The sequence below is a fragment of the Emydura macquarii genome, unplaced genomic scaffold, assembly GCF_026122565.2.
Source record: "Emydura macquarii macquarii isolate MOO-44397 ecotype Brisbane River unplaced genomic scaffold, CSIRO-AGI_Emac_v2 contig_3603, whole genome shotgun sequence".
In the NCBI taxonomy this organism is placed as follows: domain Eukaryota; kingdom Metazoa; phylum Chordata; order Testudines; family Chelidae; genus Emydura; species Emydura macquarii.
In genome coordinates this window covers 4429472-4450517 of record NW_027133740.1, presented here as the reverse complement: position 1 = coordinate 4450517, position 21046 = coordinate 4429472, and the positions used below count along the sequence as shown (strand labels likewise).

General features: G+C 40.6%; 1 protein-coding gene across 5 annotated transcripts in view; it reads right to left on the bottom strand.

The window, feature by feature from the left end:
• Positions 1 to 21046, bottom strand: part of TBL1XR1 (TBL1X/Y related 1) — a 161098-nt gene that overhangs the window by 127783 nt on the left and 12269 nt on the right. For 2 of the 5 annotated variants that reach the window (XM_067536523.1, XM_067536525.1), the window contains exon 1: positions 13237 to 13912. The exons of the other annotated variants lie outside the window; for them this stretch is intronic. The gene's annotated coding sequence lies outside the window, so the exon portion shown is untranslated. Of the gene's footprint in view, positions 1 to 13236; positions 13913 to 21046 lie in introns of those variants that run through there. 5 annotated transcript variants of the gene reach the window in all.

Genomic DNA, 21046 nt, shown 5'->3' with positions numbered 1-21046 from the left:
TTATGTCATTACAGCATATTTTCAGCTATTTTGTACCTGTAACATTCTCACATAAAACTGCTTGAATAATTATCCCAAAGAATACTTAGATTAATATTGGTAGCTCCTTTCACTCTAATTGGAGCTGATTTCAAGTACTAGAGTTTGCGTTTTAAAAACTGTAAGTTTTAAATAAGCAAAAAAAAAATAAAGGCAATTTGAAAGCCATTTTAGTAGGCAATTTTGTTGCAAAGTTTATTGATAGACAGACCAAAGTTTTCAGAAGTGACTAGTGGTTTTTAGTGCCCAATTTTGAAACACCTTAAAGGAGCTAGGTGGCTCTGGCTCAGCACTTTCTGAAAATCAAGACCCTATAAAACATTTCTCAGGTTGGGAACCCAATCAATAGTCTCTTTTGAAAATGTAGGCCATACATTTTTATTAAAAACACTTTACACACAAAGTATGTGCGTGCGTATGTCTAACATATATGCACAGAGACAAGGTGGGTGACAAAATACCATTACTGGACCAACTTCTATTGGACAAAGAGACCAATTTTTGAGCTACACAGAGTCAGATCTGAGGAAGAGCTCTGTGTAGCTCAAAAGCTTGTCTCTTTCACCAACAGAAGTTGGTTCAGTTTGGTCCCAGATAATAGAGAGACAACAACACTGCAAGCAATATACATAAAGACTTGCATTTCACTGAAGAAGAAAACGAAAAGAAATTATAGCGTGTTTCAGCCACAGTTTTAATGGAAAAAAAAGTAAATTGTTTACCAAAATGCTAACATTTTAATATTAAAAATAATTTCATGTTTGAATATTTTATAGTCCTATTTACTCATACTAAAGACAATGCTAAAACAACTGCTTTCTGTGTATTTATTTGATCTGTCAACCCACATATAAACAGGAAATTATTATGGTTTCAGAAGGTCTACACTAAACACTCAAAAATTATAACTGAAATATAAAGAACTCACATTATGTAATAAGTTTATAGCTGAAAAAAATGAACACTATGTTGGGCCCAAGACAAAGAAATACCACATTTCTTTCACACCATCTGCCTAAAAACCACAGACTACAAACAATAAACTACACTATTCAGCAGAAATTATGCATTATTTGAACCAGCTACTGGTTTTTAACTAGAGGTGGTTTCTCCAGGCCAAGGTTTCTATCTTTCTATCAATCTAATTTTATGTTATGTACTTATATGGCCCTCATTATCTAGTATCTAAGTGCTTCACAAGCTTTAATTTACCTTTATTTATCTTCACAACAACCCTGTGAGGTATGAAAGTACATTATCCCCATTTTATAGATGGGGAACTGAGGCACAGGAAGACTAAGGCCTGGATTAAAGGTATTTAGGCATTGCAATGCCTAATTGACTTATGCTGAATGGAGCAATGCCTAAATACATTTAAAAATCTGAGCCTGAGTAATTTGTCCAAAGTTACATAGGAAGCCAATGACAAAGGCTGGAATTGAACTCAGGTCTCCCAAGTAGCAGGCCAGTAACCTACCCACGGGACTATTCTTTCTTGCATTTAAGACAACCTACAATAGAATTTGCCCTTCTGCTGACCATGCTATACCTGACACGTAGTAAAGCAGAGGACTTCAGCTTCCAGAGCTGTCAAATGCAACATTTCTCCTCTGTACCAAATTCTCAAAAATGTATCTAATTAAAAAAAAAAAAAGAAAAGAAAGAAAACACATGGGAATTTCAAATTTAGTGTCAATGGAAAAGAATGTTGTCACAAAATAATGAGCTCCTGCTGCTACATAAGTGACATGGAAAAAGAAACAGCCATTTATAGAAAACAAATGGTGAAGCAAAGCTGAGGTGTTAGTTTTCAAAGCAGTAGACATTGATCCTGTGACAATACTCTATTCCAATTATTTTGTTTTTTCATACTAATAATGGTGTAGATTTCATCACTTCATCTAAAGGGATAGGGTTCAGCAGAGTGACAGCTGTTCACTACATCCTTGTTGACATGCAGCATTCTGATTAGCCTAAGCACAAAATAAATCTCTTTTCTAACTCAGAAACCAGCTTACCACAAAAAGTAGGTTTCAAAAAAGCATCCTGTATTTTCATAAACAGGACTAGGCAAAAAAATGGTTTAAATAAATGCTACCATTGAACAGGGATCCTGCAATCCAACAAAATGGCAGATATAAATTGGATGCAACAAGCCATAATACAAGGTGTGACTTATTAGCCAATTATAAGATGAGCTTTCAGAACAACTTTGCTATTGAGTCCCATTGCAGCAAGAGTGGCTTTCCTTTAAACCACTAATGGGAATACCAATACTTCAAAGAGAGGTGCCTGGGGTTAATGGGTGGTTTGCTCCACTTACTTGATACATGACACACAACTTTAGAGGTGTCTTAATTGTGACTAGGGAAAGTGTTTTTATGATGCTACAGTTAAATAGCAGTATTACACAATCTGGAACCTCCTTTTATGCAGATAAATCTCATTACAATAATAAATGAAAACCTACATCAACATGCCACATTCCAATAACTCACTAGCTACAAAGTTATAATAAAGGACTTTCTATAGCTATTTAACTCTTTCCCTTTTTGTTAAATGTTGTTCCCACCAATCTGCCCCCAACCCCATTTGCATAATTTGCTCCCACTCTCTGCTCAAGACCACTCCTGCGGCTTTTGCAAGTGGCTCATACATACGTGGAGATGTCCACTACTACTAGTACACACCGTTGGGCTTTATTACTTATTTAACACTTAAATGAACATTCCTTCATCCTCCTGCAGATCATCCCTCAACCACACAGGGATTCTTCATGATTCTCCACACTCCCATGCTATCGTGACTGTGCCCCTATATTATAGAGGGTTTTATGGCAACATAGAAGCAGCTTGATAATAATTAAGATTTTCCTACCCCCCAACCACATGGATGAGATTTTGGGAAGGTGGAGGATGAAAGAAGCAGATAAATAAATTAAGTCTTATTAAAGAAGAAATAGTGATGTGGGGAGGACCACACAAGAACACATGAAAGATGCAGCATCCCCTGCACTGAAAGACAGAGATCCTTAAGTGAACCTGAAAACCCATCCCTGAGCAACCCTTGGGTCTTCCAGGCAACAAAACTATTTCCACCAGGAATGTGGGAAGACAAAGGAGAAACAGAAGAAGCTCTTCTTCTCAGAGTCACTGTGCCAAATAGTGTTAACCCAAAATTGAGCCCTATGCTAAACATACAAGCAGTGTTGAAATAGTTGATGCTGGGACACAACTCCCTCTATTGCCCAGGAATTGGATGCTGGTATACTTGACAATGAGGTGATGAAGAGAAAAGCCTGGCACAGCCAGCACAGAGGTATCAAACACAAAGAACACAGACTCCAGAACACCTGACAGCTGGTGGGCCCCAAATCTATCACTTTCGATCCCAAAGCAGCTGACATCAAAATGGACCGTGTTGAGGCATTCCATGCTAAGGTGCTGGCAAGAGCAGACACTTAAGTCAATAGCATCAAGGGAGGCTCAGGTATGCTGACTCAGCCTCTTGACACTGATGTTATCAAGGGGAACTATGAGTATCATGATTCCATTTCTTCTTTTTTTCCCCCTCAACTCTGAGGAAGAAGAGTGTTGCCAAGAAACAGAGATTGAGACCACAAGGGACCTGCTACAAGAGCTTGAGACCATGGATGAGACGATTCTCAGTGCAGGAGCCAACCCCTTCTGGCTCACGTTGATATTCCTTGTGGGATGTGACTGCCATATTAAAGGAAGAGAATGGGTTAGCCTGACTCTTGACTTCAGACCCAATGGCAGAGGATGACTTAGCAAGTATATTTGATTTATGTATGGTTATGAACTGGGTGAAACCTTGTTATGAATGGAGCTAAAACCTCATTGAGATTGATAGGTGTGAACTCACTCTTCAGTTAACATCACTGGAAACACAAGCCCCCACCTAAAACAAAAAGGTGTGAGAGACCCTGTCCCAGGAACTTTCGGCTGAGTATCGTTTTGGGTAGTAGTGTTCCTATATAAGGGAAAAGAAATCACACAGAAACTGAGGACAGGCAAGAACAGAAAGAAAGAGAGACAAAAAAGCCAAATGGGAGTTTGTGAACATAGTCTGCTTAGAAAAAGCTAGAAAGCAAGCTTTTGGGTCTGGTTTTGGCTAAAGAGGCTTGAGTGCTGTAAGCTTGTGTTCTTGGTTCCTTCTACTTTCAGAGACACAGGACTTTGTACATGTCTTGCAAATAAGACTGAATTTTTAAAAAAAAATTACCAGATTCCATCAATTTCTACTTCCAACTGGAACATTGATCCCCAGGACCCCACTTTGCCTAGATGCTTGGGTTGAAAAGGGGCAACAGTATATTTACATCTACACACGCACTAAATGGCTAGAACTATACAGGGTTCAAAAACAAACTAGATAAGTTCATGGAGGATAGGTCCATCACTGGCTATAAGCCAAGATGGTCAGGGATGCAACCTCATGCTCTGGGTGTCCCTAGCCTCTGATTGCCAGAAGCTGGGAGTGGATGACAGAGGATCCATCAGTCCCTCTGAAGCACCCAGCAATGGACTCTGTTGGAAGACAGGATACTAGATGGACCATTGGTCAGGGCTAGATGGACCATTGGTCTTGACCCAGTATGTCTGTTCTTATGTTCTTAGCTTTCCCAAAAGGAAAAAAGTTGTTGACAGAGTAGCAGGCAGACTCCACTGAGTTCCTGCTCACTGCCTATGGTGGTCAGAAGGAATACATGGCTGTGATCCCATGTTATAGGCAAGGCAGATGGCACCATCTATGATTAGTGTTGCTCAACACGTCCTTTAAGATCCTGTTTTCAGTTGCTTATAACTTTGCAAAACTTTAACTGTTTGGGCTAAATTTTCTAAGTTGGGTGTCTGCCTCAAGCTGGTTTTTTAAAATTTCCTCCAGAACAGCTATTTCTGAGAACAAGACTAGGGAAAAATATGTTGTTTTGTCCGTGTTAAAAAATTCTAGGACTAGAACTTTTCAAAGAAGAAGTCACTACACTTTGGAACAGGGACTTAAAATTTGGCAGGCAGGTTTGCCTTTGTGCCTTTTGCCATCCCTGTGAAAATCTGCCCAAATCTCATGCAACCTTAATTCTGACATTTTCTAACTTTGCAACATTAATAATGTTCTTTGACTGTAGTTGTTTGTGTGTAATATATAGCGTCGGATGGGTACCAGGACATTGGCATGAGCAAGCCCAATGGATACTGCTACTCAAAAGTTCTGAGTTGTGAATGTCCACAGCATGCACAGAATCTTCAGCTAGGAACCAAGAAGACAATCCTCTAAGAAGAATTGAAAGCTATGGCTAAGATAGCATTAGTTACTTGGCCTAATCTCACACATATTATTGCATACATTTTACAATAGATTTAGCAATACCAGGGGAACCAAGTTATGATTGCAGTAGGAATTTTTGTTGGTAGCCATGAAAATTCCTTGAATTTTGTCCGTTTAAATTCCATAATCATAAGACTGCATTAACAGAAATCTATTGCAATTGATTTCTTTGTGTTTTCTGATAAGGCATGTGAGATTTTAGTAATTACACTGTCAAGTAAACACCACCAGACAGGTTTATCTGAATGTTCACGAATACACAAAGGGGGACACAGAAATAAACACAAATGCATTTATTTCAACATTCAAAGACCTTTTTTTTTCCCTTTTTTTAAAATAAATACACACACACAACCTAGAACACAAAGCACTGCTACAAATTTAATGGAAAATTACAAACTGGGCATGTACAACAGTCTGTTTGTGAACACAAGTTTCTAAGCCAATCTTTGCAAATCTGTCCAAGGTACTTGGTCACACAAAAAACGTATGTATAAAGTCTAAAGTTTTAAAATAAGTGTTTTAGTTTAGGAAAATAGCAGATACATGTATTGGCATTGTAAAAAAATGTATTGGGAGCATAAAAAACAGTCCTTCTCTGCTTACCTCACCTACATTCACAGAGAATTCAAAAATTAACTTAAACTAGTTTTACCAAACCACCCACATGCAGACTTTTGGCAGGAAACAGAACTACTAACAACTACACAAAAAGCAAGTTTGAAGTTAAATTGTAAACCTGAGGGGATAAAAAGAAGAGGAAAATTTCTAATGTAAGCATCTTGGAAAATTAAACTATAGCGCTGCCATCACACCCTTAGAAACCACTCAAAATTTCCTGCAATCCAAGATGTTTTAAAGGAATTATGTCAGATAATTTAAGACCAAACAGTGACAAAGCACTAAAATTGTCCTGCTTTGCTGGGAATATTTTTCAAAATTGAAAAATCTACTATAAATATTTTTGAAGTACATGACACTGACAGCATGTTTGTTCAATTTACAGATACCACCATACCTTGCTCTCTCTTCTTTTTAATTATACTTATGGTTACTACAAATTTCTTCCCTCCAGCAAAACTGAATCTCTTAACATAAATTATAAACCAGTGCATCAAGGATTAATGCTTTGAAACAGATACTTCTACATATACCTATGCATAACCTTGTTGATCAAAGCATACTCCACTAGAATAATGGTGCCTTTGGAAGGGAAAGGCCCATTAAAGTAAGTGCTTGGAGTGCTGGCTATTATGCACTCCAAGCTCCCCCTTTAATTTTGGTATGCATTGCCACTCACCTCCCACTGATGTCAATAATGGAATAGCCATACTTAAATAAAAAATCCCTGGCAGGGCTGCAAGCAGACCTCGGTCAGGTGACTCAGACTTGCAGGACTCAAACCCAAATGTCTACACTGCACTTTTATAGTCTCGCAGCCCAAGCCCCATGAGCCCAAGTCAACTGAACCAGGCTCTGAGACTCAGTGCCACTGGTTTTTTATCACAGTGTAGACATACACTAAGAGTCATGCAGCTAAGACTGTATGTTCTGAAAATTTACTCCTCTAATATTCACAGAGGAAGGAGGACAACTTTGGTTCTGGACCTCCTGGAGCCCTTGAAGTATGCGCTCAGGGGGCTCCTTATATTTGGGGGCAAGTGGCAATAAAACAGTTGAAGGTTTTCTCCACCTTAAGAAGGTTCTATTAAGACCAGAAGGGACCAGTACCACCATCTAGTTTGACCTCCTGTGTAATACAGGCAATATAATTTCACTCAGTAATCCCTGCATAAAGTCCACATCTTTTAGTTAAACCACAGCATAGTCTTTAAAAAGACATCCAGTCTTAATTTTCAGATTTAAGTGATTGAGAATCCACCACATTGTTGTAAATTGTTTTAACATATAATTACCCTCACTATTAAAAATGTGCACCTTATCTCTAGCTTGAATTTACCTAATTTCAACTTCTGGCCACTGAATCATGTTATGCCTTTGTCTGATAGATAGAAGGCTCTTTAACTATCAGAAATCTTCTCCCATTCAGGGTCCTGTTTAATTCAGCTCACTGTTTCCCTTCCTCTTCTCCTGTAAGGACTCCATGGCTTATCCCAGTCCAACCTATCATCTCTCATTCATTATCAAGATGTCGACTCCTGCCTCCAACTGGCCCATGTTGTCAGCCTCGATCTCCCACCTATTACATTTTTAAACAAGCACTTTAGTGGTTTCTCCTATACTGCCCCACAAAGCTACCTCATTATCCTTCTTCAAAACTTTCTTAAAACTCTCCTTTGTCATGATGTCTACAAAAAAAAATGACAATGGTTAGGCCACTGGTGCATTGATACCACAGCCTATGATGCTGACCAATATGGCCTTATTATTTCCTTGTACTCTCCCATCTGAATGTCTGTCTTCATAGGTTGTCTCTTGTCTTATACTTAGATTGTAAGTTCTTTGGGGGCAAGGGCCGTCTTTTCTTCTGTGTTTGTACAGTGCTAACACAATGAGGTGCTAGAGTCTCAGTAGCTGTCCTGGGGCAAGTATTTCATGTGAAGTCACCAAGCTTATGTGGCAAGTCTTTTGCCGTGCAGCTACCTCACTCTTAGGAGCAAGGTCCTCTTGAGAGCCTCTGCCTCTGAACTTCCCATGACATTGAGCTGAGTCACAGTAAGCATGTAAAGGTGGCTGTCATGGACTCTCTCTGCTGAGATATGAGAGGTCATCCTACTCACCCACCCGACTCCTCACTGAAAGGGAAAGGACAGGAGACAGAACAGAGGACTATCCAGTCTCCCTTCAGCTGTTATTCAGTCAGTGCACCTTGTCTCACTACCATGGACAAGGAAGCAGACTCTCTCTCAAGAACTTCCCTGAGGAGAAAAAGAGACCGCTGTGGCCACACCAGCTATCTCCTGGGAAACCACAGTCCTGGTTCCTCTTCACTCAGGCAGGATCCCTAGCGCAGCTGTTGTAATAGCACCAACAGCCTAACACCTGTTCAAACCACAGCAGCAACAGAAATCTATAGTCCTCATTCCAAGCTTAGCTAGTAGAAGCGACAGAGCAAGAGCAGGATATGACATGCCTCTCTTAGTCTACTGAGACAGTAACGTTGTCCATGCTGTCCCTGGCACTGAAATAGCAATCACAGACCTATGCATTTAGCTGCAAGCCAAGGAATCCACAGTATAGATTTGTGGTTGACCCATGCACAAGTTAATAAGATTCTACAGTACTGGTTTTGCTTTACTCGAAATGATAACTGCAAACACTTTGATAAATGGACTAAAAGGCTTTCTAGTTTCACCATTTCTATAGTTACATAGCTTTCTATTCTTTGCTGAAATGTCTTATAACTGCTTACAAGGCCTGCTCCTCACTGAATAGCAGATATCCCTGCACCTAGAGCAATACTGCAGTCAGTGGACCATTGTTACTTCTCACCATCATGTAGAAGCAGGAGCAGCATTAACCATAACCTCAGAAAATTTCACTGACTTCCAATGCATTTCCAACTCCAATAACATATCGTCTCTCCTCTTCCTTCTGCCCCACAACTTCAGAATCCTTCATGGACTCGTGTTTCGGTATCTAAAATTTCATTTATGTTCATCTCCAGCCACCTTTCCATATTTTTCTAATCCTAATTTAAAAAAAAAAAAAATCTCATCTGTAATTGACATCTCTCCACTGTGGGCCCAGACTCTTCTCTCACCATCATCTGTAACTGCACCTCTCTACCCATCTGGTCCTAACACTTCCTAAATGCTTCACCCCTTAATATTAAGCTTCTCAAAAGTAGTGATATACCTCAGGGCCTAATTTGCAAAGGTGCTGAATGTTTACAACTCCAATGGGAGCTGTGGGTGCTCAGCAATTCTGAAAACCAGGCACTAACTCACTTCAGCCAATATCCAGTCCTTAAGTACAAGCCTGAAGGACAGATTGCCAAGTGTCTACAGGGGATCCAAAGAGCCAAAATCCACAGAGATGGAAAAGCTAACCATACATACTAAGTAATTTTCATGTCTATATCTCACTAACATAAGGATACACATTTATGCCAGAAATTCAATTCTAAGGGCTGGTGTACACTACACAATTAGGTTGACATAAGGCATCTTACCTCAATCTAATTATGTCAGTGTCCACACTATAGCCTTCCTCCCGTTGATGTAAGTGTCCTACTACACCGACATAATAACGCCACCTCCACAAGAGGCATAAGGCTTAAGTCTATGTAGTCAGGGGGATACAGTGTCTATGAACACTGCATCCCTTACAATGGCCATTGGATGTCTTGTCAATTTCACTGCTCCTATTGTGAAATTGACAAGAAAGGTGGGCAGCTTGAGCCCAGCTGCCCCATGCCCCCAGCTGGGACCCTGGACAAAAAGCCCAGGGGCAGCTCCTCCCCCTCCCAAACTCCCAGCTGGGAGCCCAGACGAAAAGCTCGGGGGTGGCTCCTCCCCCTCCCACACTCCCAGCTGGGAGCCTATGCAAAAAGTGGGCAGCTCCTTCCCCCTGCACCCATCTGGGAATGGAGCAGCCTTATCCATTTCACAGCTCACCTAGCTGTGAAATTGACAAGACTGCCTGGCTGGAGGGAGAGGGTGGGGAGTTGGCAGAGGGGGAGGGGACAAGAAGCCAGGGCAGCTGGACCCCACTCCCCAGGAGCGAGAAGCTCCAGGCGGCTTCCCTCAGCTCCTGGTGGAGATGGGAGAGGGGGCAAGAAGTCCATGGTGGCTTCCCCTGAATGGGGAGTGGGACAGCCCCCTGGAAGCACAGGAGTCTTTGGGGCAGCCGGGCTGCCGGCAGGGAGCTGCCAGCATTGCTGAGAGACTAGGCTCTCAGCTCTCCCACTGCCCCTCTTAGGTTGATAGAAGCACTCCTGGGTGAGGACGCGCACCACTGACCCAAAGAGGGTAGTGTGGACATGAACCACAGCAGTAATTACTGAGGTGGCTGTAAATCAACCTAATGTACGACAACTTATGTTTCTAGTGTAGATATAAGGTAAGAAAGAACACCAACTAAATCTGTCAGACAGGGAATAGGACAACAAGACCAGAAACAAGATTGGCATCAAAACATCAAACCAACAATAACCTAATCTCATCCCATCTTTCATCTCCAGTACACTAGAGCAGCGGGTCTCAAATTGTGGGTCGTGACCCCATTTTAATGAGGTAACCAGGGCTGGTGTTAGACTTGCTGTGGCTAAAACCAAAGCCCGAGCCCCACCACACAGAGTTGAAGCCTCAGGCTTTGCCTTTAGCCCTGGGTGGCAGTACTCAGGTTACAGCTTCTCCCACCCTGGCTGAAACCCTCAGGCTTCAGCTTTGGCTTCTTCATCTGGGGCAGCAGGACTTGGGCTTGGACTTCAGTCCCCCTTCCTGGAGTTGTGTAATAATTTTTGTTGACAGAAGGGGGCCGCGATGCAACCAAGTTTGAGAACCGCTGCACTAGAGAGACAGACTCCCACCTACACTGCGTCAACTATGCTGTCCTTGTTTGCCCATTTGTCAAATTTTCTGACAAGCAGAGTCCTGCAATCTGCCCCTCATGCATGGAAGAAGAGCCCTATAAAAATCTACAAGGATCATAGAATCACAGAATATTAGAGTTGGAAGGGACCTCAGGAGGTTATCTAGTCCAACCCCCTGCTCAAAGCAGGACTAACCTCAGCTAAATCATCCCAGCCAGGGCTTTGTCAAGCCTCAGCTTAAAAACCTCTAAAGATGGAGATTCTACCACCTCCCTAGGTAACCCATTCCAGTGCTTCACCACCCTCCTAGTGAAAAACTTTTTCCTAATATCCAACCTAGACCTGCCCCCCTGCAACTTGAGACCACTGCTCCTCGTTCTGTCATCTGCCACCACCAAGAACAGCCTAGCCCCATCCTCCCTGGAAGCCCCTTTCAGGTAGTTAAAGGCCGCTATCAAATCCCCCTCATTCTTCTCTTTTGCAGACTAAACAAGCCCAGTTCCCTCAGCCTCTCCTCATAAGTCCTGTGCTCCAGCCCCCTAATCATTTTTTGTTGCCCTCCGCTGTACTCTCTCCAACTTGTCTACATCCTTTTTGTAGTGGGGGGCCCAAAACTGGACACAATATTCTAAATGCGGCCTCACCTATGCCGAATAGAGGGGAATAATCACTTCCCGTAACCTGCTGGCAATGCCCCTCCTAATGCAGCCCAATATGCTACTAGCCTTCTTGACAACCAGGGCACACTGCTGACTCATATCCAGCTTTTTATCCACTGTTACCCCCAGGTCCTTTTCTGCAGAGCTGCTGCCTAGCTCGTCGGTCCCCAGTCTATAGCTGTGCAAGGGATTCTTCCTTCCTAAGTGGAGGACTCTGCACTTTTCTTTGTTGAACCTCATCAGATTTCTTTTGGCCCAATCCTCCAGTTTGTTTAGGTCCTTCTGTATCCTACCCCTACCTTCCAGGGTATCTACCAGTCCCCCCAGCTTAGTGTCATCCGCAAACCTGCTGAGGGTGCAATCTACCCCATCCTCCAGATCATTAATGAAGATGTTGAACAAAACCGGCCCCAGGACCGACCCCTGGGGAACTCCGCTTATGACCGGTTGCCAGCTAGACATGGAGTCATTGATCACTACTCGTTGAGCCCTATGCTCTAGCCAGTTCTCTATCCATTTTATAATCCATTCATCCAACCCATACTTCTTTAACTTGCTGATAATAATAAATAATAATAATAATAAGGATAATAATGAGATAATAAAAACCGAGCTCAGAACACCCTGTGGACCCAGATTACCACCTTTCATAATACATTTCACACCAAATAAATTAAGTGTAAATTCTCATAGACGCCCAATACCTCAATCACACCATTAAATGTTCCCATCTGACTGATTCCATTGTAAGCAAACATGTATTGGGAATTTACCTTTTCTTCTGACTTTGAAGTCATGTGTACTCTGTTCATTCTCAATTCAAAACATAGACACCTGCTATTAAACTGACACACCCACCCTAATCCAAAAGGACAAAAAAGCATTTCCCTTCTATTGTGGTATTGAGATAAGACTTAAAAAAAGAAAAGAAAAAGCTCTCTAATACAGCCTACCATACTGAAAATAAAATGCCTCTTGCCCTCCAGCAACAACCCCCTCCCCAAAATTCAAAGCCTTTCTTGAGTAATTCCTTACTCCAGAGCCCTTCCCCAAATCCAAATGCAATTTCTCCCCAATGAGTTATTTCCCTCTCCATGTTCTGAAATAGTATGTGACCTTCCATATCAACCATAACAGCAATATCAACCTCTCTTTGTACCAATTCCAGTCTGACTTGCTAACCAGCAATCAAAACCCATCTCTCTTCCAATACCTACCAGATATGCTCAAAGCTATCCAAACCCAATCTGTCTCTACCCATCACAAGAGGACCTACTGAACAGTCATAGCTACCAACTGAGTCTTTCTAACCATTTCCGATTCCAAACCTCTTCCACATACAACTTTTCTGTGGTGATGGCATCATCATTCTCGCTTTATCAGTAGCTTGCTGGCTGTCACCCTAATTTTAAATCACAGGTTTAGACCTCTGGCTCCTACATGTCTGTTAGCAAAATTTTCAATTCCAGACACCAACTACTGGCCTATTCCTGTAACAAAGGATGCTGGGAAGGGGTGGCCACATCAAGTTGTGGTGCTCCCTTTCTTGCTGGCCATATGGCGATTAGACCCAGAGTAAGTACCTGTCATATACTCAATATGTGCACAACCATGCAGATAAAAAAGACATACATTTTGCTGAGTGGGTAACGCACCCTGGCAAAGTTGGACAGTGAAAGAGTGACTTTTTACCTGGCAGGTCAGATCCCTTTCAGGGAGGAAAATCTACACTTTTATTCCTCTGATCATGGAATTAAAGACTGGAAAGACACCTTCAGGGAGATCATCATATACCACGTAGCCACTCCTGTTAGCAGAGAAGACGGACAGTTAAGGCCAAGGAAGTCTATAAAAGGGACAAAATTCTAGATCACAGACAGACAAAGGAAATCTAAACTTCAAAGGAACTATGGTGATTTACACCAGCTGAGGCTCTAACCCTTATTTGAGAGCCACAGAGGACATGAAAGAGTGTCAGTTACTGGGCCTGAAGATCCTGAAGGGCAGTGGCACAGAGCTGGGCATCCAATCTAGTCTCCTGATGCCTTGGCATTCTCCTCGTTCTTTTCCACCCCAGTCTCCGAATAAGAGTTCCCCTTCAGTACTGTTGCATAACTCAAGGTCCGTCCAGCCAACCTGATTTTAGTTTCTGCTTCTTTGAAAGTAGAGGGTCATGGCTTCCAAATTAACCCCTGGCCAATATGGATGGAATAGTTTGCTAGTCTCTTGACTTCAATGGAGCTGTGCAGATTTAAACCAGCTGAGGATCTGGCCCTGAGTCTAGAAAGAACTTGCTCTGTTTTCCATGGCAGTGATCTCTGGAAACTGCAAGTTTTATCTTTTACACACTTAAATTCATACTGCTGGCACTGGCACAGTAATACTATTGGACAGATAGCTTGAGTCAGCTTTCTGCCACAAGGTGTTTGCACTCACTGCTTGACTCAAAGGGCTGCCAAGCATGGCACTGTGTATGTATGCTGTGCAGCACTCAGCAAAGTGAGCATAGGGGAGCCCACCTTAGCCACAGTATGAAGAGTAATGAGAGCAGACCAGCAGTTTGTGTTAAAAACCATAAATTTACTCCCACAGTATTCCAACAATTATTTGCATACTATTTATTATTTCTTTCAGTTATTTACATGCAAAGCTTAGGGTTGGGACACTTTATAAAATGTAAAAAAAGCCCACACCTGTAATTCAGACAAAACAATTATATTGGAATCTTACACTGAATTAACTGTGGTATAAATCAATAAAATTGCCAAACAAAAATTAACCTTAAACAATGTCCATCAGCATCCCACTTCCATCCCTATTCCAGAAACCCTCCCTTCCATCTCCATTGCTCAACTGACTGCCTAAGCTCCCTACAGAAACCATCCATTCCACCAATGGCATCATTGAGATTTGGACATTTCTATAAAGAAATGATATAATGAAACAGACAAAATTAATGAGTTCATTCCTCCAAAACATTTTTGTATAGAATACATTTGCAATGGTGTTAATCATCCATCACTATAAGGAGAAAGTATAAACCACAATAAAGTCTTCAAAGGTATTTTGAAGTTTTGGAGAAAACAAATAGGAAATGTGTATCAAGGTGATGAATACGTTAAGTCACAATTCTTTATAACAGTCAGTGTTTAAGAATCTCATCTCTTTCATCATTAGACAATGTTTTGTCGTAATTTGTTAGCTTCATAAATGTTTGATGAATATTAACTCTTTAAAATAAAAAATTTAGTTTCTTGTTCTATCTTTGAGCATTCAATTATGTACTAATTAGTGACATCTTGCTATTTTAACTTTCAAATAATATGCATAAAAATTATGTGAAAAGAACATTAGTCAAAACACTTAAAAGTTGGGAAATGCCAGAAATAGGGCTGCTTGTGCCAAATTTAAGCAAATTTTCACAGGGACTACAGAAGACACATACCCAACACAGAAGGTCACCAGAATTTTTAACAAGGACAACACAATTATTTTTCCGTAGCCTTATTCTTTGAAAAGCCTGAACTGTTTTGATTGAAATTTTACATACATACATACACACACACCTAAAACAGTCACCCAGCATTAAAAATTTCAGCCCAAATGGTTAAAAGTGATAAGCAAGCGAAAACAAGAAGCATGAGGCAATCTTAATAATAGGCAGCACTACCAGCCATGCCTAAAAATACAGTTTGTTGTTATTAAATAGATACAAAAACACTGTTTGACTTCCAAGGTTTTGTTTTGTTTTAAAACTTGATAAGAGTCAGGCCTGGAACCGAAATCCCAGACTCAAACCATTCCAAACTTGGAGAGACTGGGAATCCAGAATTGAACCTTAGGATTGTCCCATATCACTAGAATATCCTAAACCCCAGTTCTAAACAACCTCAAATGGTTTGGCGAATTCAAATCTGGATCTGAAGTTATGGCTTGGGCCCATCTCTAACCATTTGTAATTACTGTAGTATTTCCAACAAACACCCAGTACCAATTTAGCTTTGTAATCTGCTGATAAAATTACTACCATTAGCCTCCACAAAATAAATATTGGCCAACATAGGGGACTGATTCAAATCAAGGCAATTTAAATCAGTAATTTAAATCATGGTTTAAATCACCAAGTGGAAAGCCCAAATTTAAATAATCAATTTAATCAACTTTTCCATTTTATACTTCAGTTATCTTCTAAAGAAAGGTGCATTCTCATTAGTTGATATCAACATTAAAACATGTTGATTTACAACTCAATGAAATCTTTACACTAGATTTGGTACATCTTTTTGCTACCTAGGAGGGTACATTATAACTATCTATATTTATTTAAGTAATTATATAGTACAATATTTTCATATTCTTATAATTGCACATTTTAGTATGTTAGAAAACAATGAATGATATTTTGCTTATTTGCTAGATAATTAACTTTCTACTCATGATTTGTGTCAAGTTATATTAGGATGGTAACTGGAATTTAAACAAACACAAAATAACATATAAAATGTATTTTTATTAAACAAAACAAGCCCTTAATATAGTATGTGACTTATTGTATCGTATTTCTAAAGCTTGACCTCAAAAGTTAGGATCAGGGAAAAAAACATTTTTCTTTATGTAGAAAAGCAACCTTTAACTTATAGATTTTGATAGAAGCTCATGGATTCAGCACATTTTTTTTTTATAAATATTTTAAGAGATTAAAAGTAGGTTAAGCCGTAACATATTTTGTATCAAATTGAGATTTCATTTAAACACATTTAGTTTTTTAAAAGAAAAATGTATAAGTTAAGTAATTTCAAAAATCCAATTTGTTTTCAAAATAAAAATAAATCTATATTTACCCGTCCGGTTGGCCAATAATACATGTGCTGCCATATGTTATGTAATGAAAAACCTGATGTAAATTCCATTTTTTGCTTTTCCTTCCCCCTCCCCAAGTCTTGCTAAAAGAGTATGCTGTGCACATAGCCCAACAATTGTAAAATGCTCACCACAAAGGATTATCAACAGGATAGGATGATAATGTGGGTAATACTTTATTTAATATACAAGTACAGCATAGCAACCAATAGAATAGGATAGTTGGTGTTATTTCACTATACTTTGTTAATTTGCATTTGTTTTGGACAATTGTATCTTTTTGTATGTTATGTTTGTAATAAGAAAAATATGTTTAGCAATCCATACACAGATGTCCACACTAGTGGATTACATTATTATTCCATATTATCCAGCCTCAGTACATACAAGAGAGCTTAATTAACATGATCACATATTACATCTCAGAACACAGTGATATCCTTTAATCATTTTTCTTACAATCTTAGGAAAAAATCCCATTATGCTACATTTGTATTTGTTCTTTTTGGTTATTTCGTTTTTGTGATGACTCAGTATGTCTTTTGGCATTCTTTTTATACGTTCTCTTCTCTCTAAGGAATGTAAATAATTAAGTCAACAGTAATGCACTGTACAATTTATTTTCAGCCAACAGCACAGCCTGGGAAGAAGCAGTTGATAATTCATCTGCAAGTTTAGGTGAGCTATTTCATTACTCTGTTATTCTATTTAACATGAAGTATGCTGTACAAGAACAGTTACTGTCATTTTTATATAAATGACATGGCAAGATCAGGGCTTTGATGAGCGCCATATGAGTGAACCCACAGCCCCACACAGAGCTTCACTGAAGCCAATGGGACAGTATGCAGGAGCAGATATCTATTTGTGTGAAGCAACTTGCAGATGAGGTTTAAGGTTGTCTGGCCTACAGAGTAATACATAGTACTATAAGATGCTACAAATAATTCTGATATTATATTGCATCATTTGTAAAACTGTATGTGATCATGTAATTAAAGATCATATAGTGTGCACACATACACACAAGGAATGTCCTAGGGTGTTTGTGGCTGGTTGGTTGTTTTAAAGAAAATTCCATAATCTGGAACTCTACACCTAGGCTCTATTATAAAACTGAGTCCCACACACCACTTAATGTCCACAGAAGCGAACCCTCCTCTACGAACCTTAGAAGGCACGTTTTCAAGTTTTGTCTCTGCCTGACATGGAATTTTGTTGTGGGGGGTTGAAGTGTGTGTTAAAATCTCAGAAAAATATTTCAGTAGTGTGGGCAAAAATACGCACCAATATTTTTTCTTAAAAAGGTACTATTTTTAAATGTAGCTCTAAGGCAGAGAATAGGTAGTTGACATTTGACACAGAAATAGGACTCACTGAGAAATGCCTCAAATAGGTGCTATATACAAAATATGGCAGCTCAGACAACAAAGGGGGCAGCCCACTTGGTGAGTGAAGACTTTGTAACCTGGTTGGTGCAATACTGTGCAAGGAAGCTTGGGTGTACACCTGCTGGCCTACATCTTCAGTGGAAGGTGAGGAGCAAAGAGACAAGTAGGGGCCTTCCGGCCCCAAGAAGTATGCCTACACAGCATTTTGGACCGAGTGGGAGTAAGCCTCCCAGACTGAGTCCACAGACTCAGACTAGCAGTGCTCACATTAGTGCTTTAGAAATAGCTGTACGGACAGTGCTTTGAAGTTGCGGCTCGGGCAGGAGCTGAGGCTCTGAAGTCCACCCCTCTTTCTAGGCTTCAGAGTGCGAGCTCCAGCCCAAGCTAGAACTTCAAAGCGCTGTCTACACAGCTATTCCTAAAGCACAAGCTCATCTAGCCCTAGTCTATTTACCTAAGCTGGAAGGCTTGCTTCTGTCTGCTGGGTGGAGATACCCTTACTGGCTCATCAGGTTGGGGCTCTCCCAGCTCTCTGCCCTCCCAGCTTGTCTTTAATACAGAGTTAGCTCCAGTGATTGGCATCTGAGTGCAAGCAGCTACATTGCAAAACCCTACCCATGTTATTTCATCCTCAATAGTGCTGCACTCACTCCAGTGTATCACTAGGACTCCTAGCGGCACATCCCACAGTTCTTTGTTCTGCAGTGAGCTGAGCAGCTCTCAGATTCCTTCCCAGTGAATTGTGGGAGAACTTGTCTGGCCTGAGCACATAAGGGAATTCTGGAAAGGCACTGGAGGACTATTGGCACTTGAATAATTTAGCCTGCATCATCACTGCAAATTGGATGGGATACCAGCCCAAGTCAAAGTTGAACCTGGGCTCTAAACTCATCCCTCAGCCATGCCCAGGTTGAAACTCAAATGAGAGGTTTACATATGTGATGGGCAGGGGTCTGGGGCAACCCCCAAGTAAGAGCTCCGGCTAACTCTGCAGTGAAGACAGACTCCCAACAGAACTTCTGCGTCGGTGGAAGGGAAAGCCTAAATGGTACAGTTTGAAGGGGCATGATCTCAAACATCCTGAGCTGGAGCCCAACTGTCTAGGAGTTTTACTGCCTTTCCCAGTGGCTTTGGGGTAGCGTGAAGGGGCCTTTGGGGCACTACTCCATGCATCCTGCCGCAACCCCACTGTAAAGGATCTGGGGACCTGAAAACCCAGACCCATCTTATGAGCCTTTCAAAACTCTGAAAAGCCCCTTTCCCTTCTCCAGAGTGTCCCTAAGCAGCATGTCTCCCAAGCAGGGTACATTAAATGGGGTACAATTCCTGAGGACCTGCTTACCTTGGCGAATTGGCTGAGTTAGCTGCATGACATGTATATAAAGTGCAGCTTTCCCTAGCTGAGCATTTTAAGCCTGATCCAAAACATATTGAAGTTTTTGAGGATAGGCCCTTTAGAAGTGTAGGCTCCAATCCTGCACCATACATACACACACAACTTAAATGTTATGCATATGGGTAAACGTGTGCAGAACTGAGGCATTAGCGCTAATTAACTTGTTCCACACATGCTTCGAGTGCAATTTTCAAAGGCTTACAGCTTGGTCATATAAAAAACAAATTTCACCAGACTACACAACTCTACAAACTTTTTTATGTTGTAAGCATCCGCGACCCTTTTTGGCTACAGGTACTGCTGTGCCAAATTTCAACAAAAGAGCTGGTTTTTAAAAAAAAAAAAAAAGTTTGGTTTTCTTCAACAATTTTTTTTCTAACACTGCACTAAAATGTTAACGCGCTTATACACCCCAGCCACACAACTTTTTTTTTTTTAATTCACCTTCAGACAGAAACCAAGGCTGGAAAACTGAAGCCCCCCAAAATAAAAGTTCCAGAGAGATATAAGAAACTGAAAATGAGTTGCTGCCTTTCTTGTTATAATATGGCAAGGCAGCTCTAAAATCAAGGAAAACCCATTCCCCTGCCCCCCCCCCCACACACACCAATAGTTTCCAGCTGACCTATGTACAACTGGAGTTTTTGAGTTGGGTCAGTTAGCATCCCCCTTGCAAAATATCCCAGCCCCCTAGAGAAGTCTGTCAGAAGAATTTGAAGATATGTCAAAAGAAAACGGGCTTCATTAAGATCTTTGAAATATCTTAAGGGCCCAAGAACCAGGCTCAGAAGTGATTTTTTAACCACTAATAAAGTTCTCTTTTTAATTTTTTTAAGATCCAGAAAAAATGGTATGTAGATTATGTTCAGAATAAGGGACAAGCTTCAGTCCTTTCTGCTGTAGGTCTATATATAGTACGAGATAATACGTATTTTTAAAAGAAATTCTCTCATAATTCAAAAACTCTGAAGAGATTTCCCTTAAGCTGTTAAAAAACAGAATGAAGCCCAACATCATCATTGAGCAGAGATTGAAAATTTTAGCCCAAAACATGAAATGTAAAAACAGGGTGTTAAAAGAAGCTGTTCTAAAATCTTTAGTATAGCAGGCACAAACAGGCAAATTATACACATGCACAAAGGTCACTTATGGTGCTGGGGTTTATTTGGTTTTTTCCCCAAAGACCATGATTTGTTTATTAGAGACTTTCTATGCTGCCAGAAGTTCCGTGGTAGGAAACTGTCTTGTAATACAGTAGTGCCTTGTCCTATATTAATTTTCATACAATATGTACACTTTCATGACAAGGCTTGCAAAATTCTATCTGCCCCAGGCCATGTATCTCTTTGATAGGCAAGTAAAATACCATTAGATTTTTCATTATCAAGAATCATAGTAAAGGGCACATATGAAGGTTTTGTGCCTGGGCTTGTAAATTTTCATAGCTATTTTGCAAGGCACATAAACAAACACAAAAGTGACACTTATATCTTGCTTGTGAAGACCAGACCAAACTGTGGATAACCCTGTTACTAAATCTTGTTTCAGCAACATGATTATACCACAATTTAGTCACAGCTACACAAGCAAGCCCAAACAGTCAGGATACCATCACGTTGTGACACGATCACCAGACACAGGAATTTTGAAGGAGATTGTCTCAGAGTCTAACTGGTCCAATCCGACGAAGAGTTACGAATGTGCATAACTTTGTTCACTGAATAGTCCCATTGCCTTCAACAGGACCATTCCCAGGGCATAAATTTAAACATAATGCGCAAGTCTTTGCAGAATCGGATCCCACATTTTTTCCAACTTGGAGGAAAAAATGCTGTCAGACTGTAGACAGAGCATG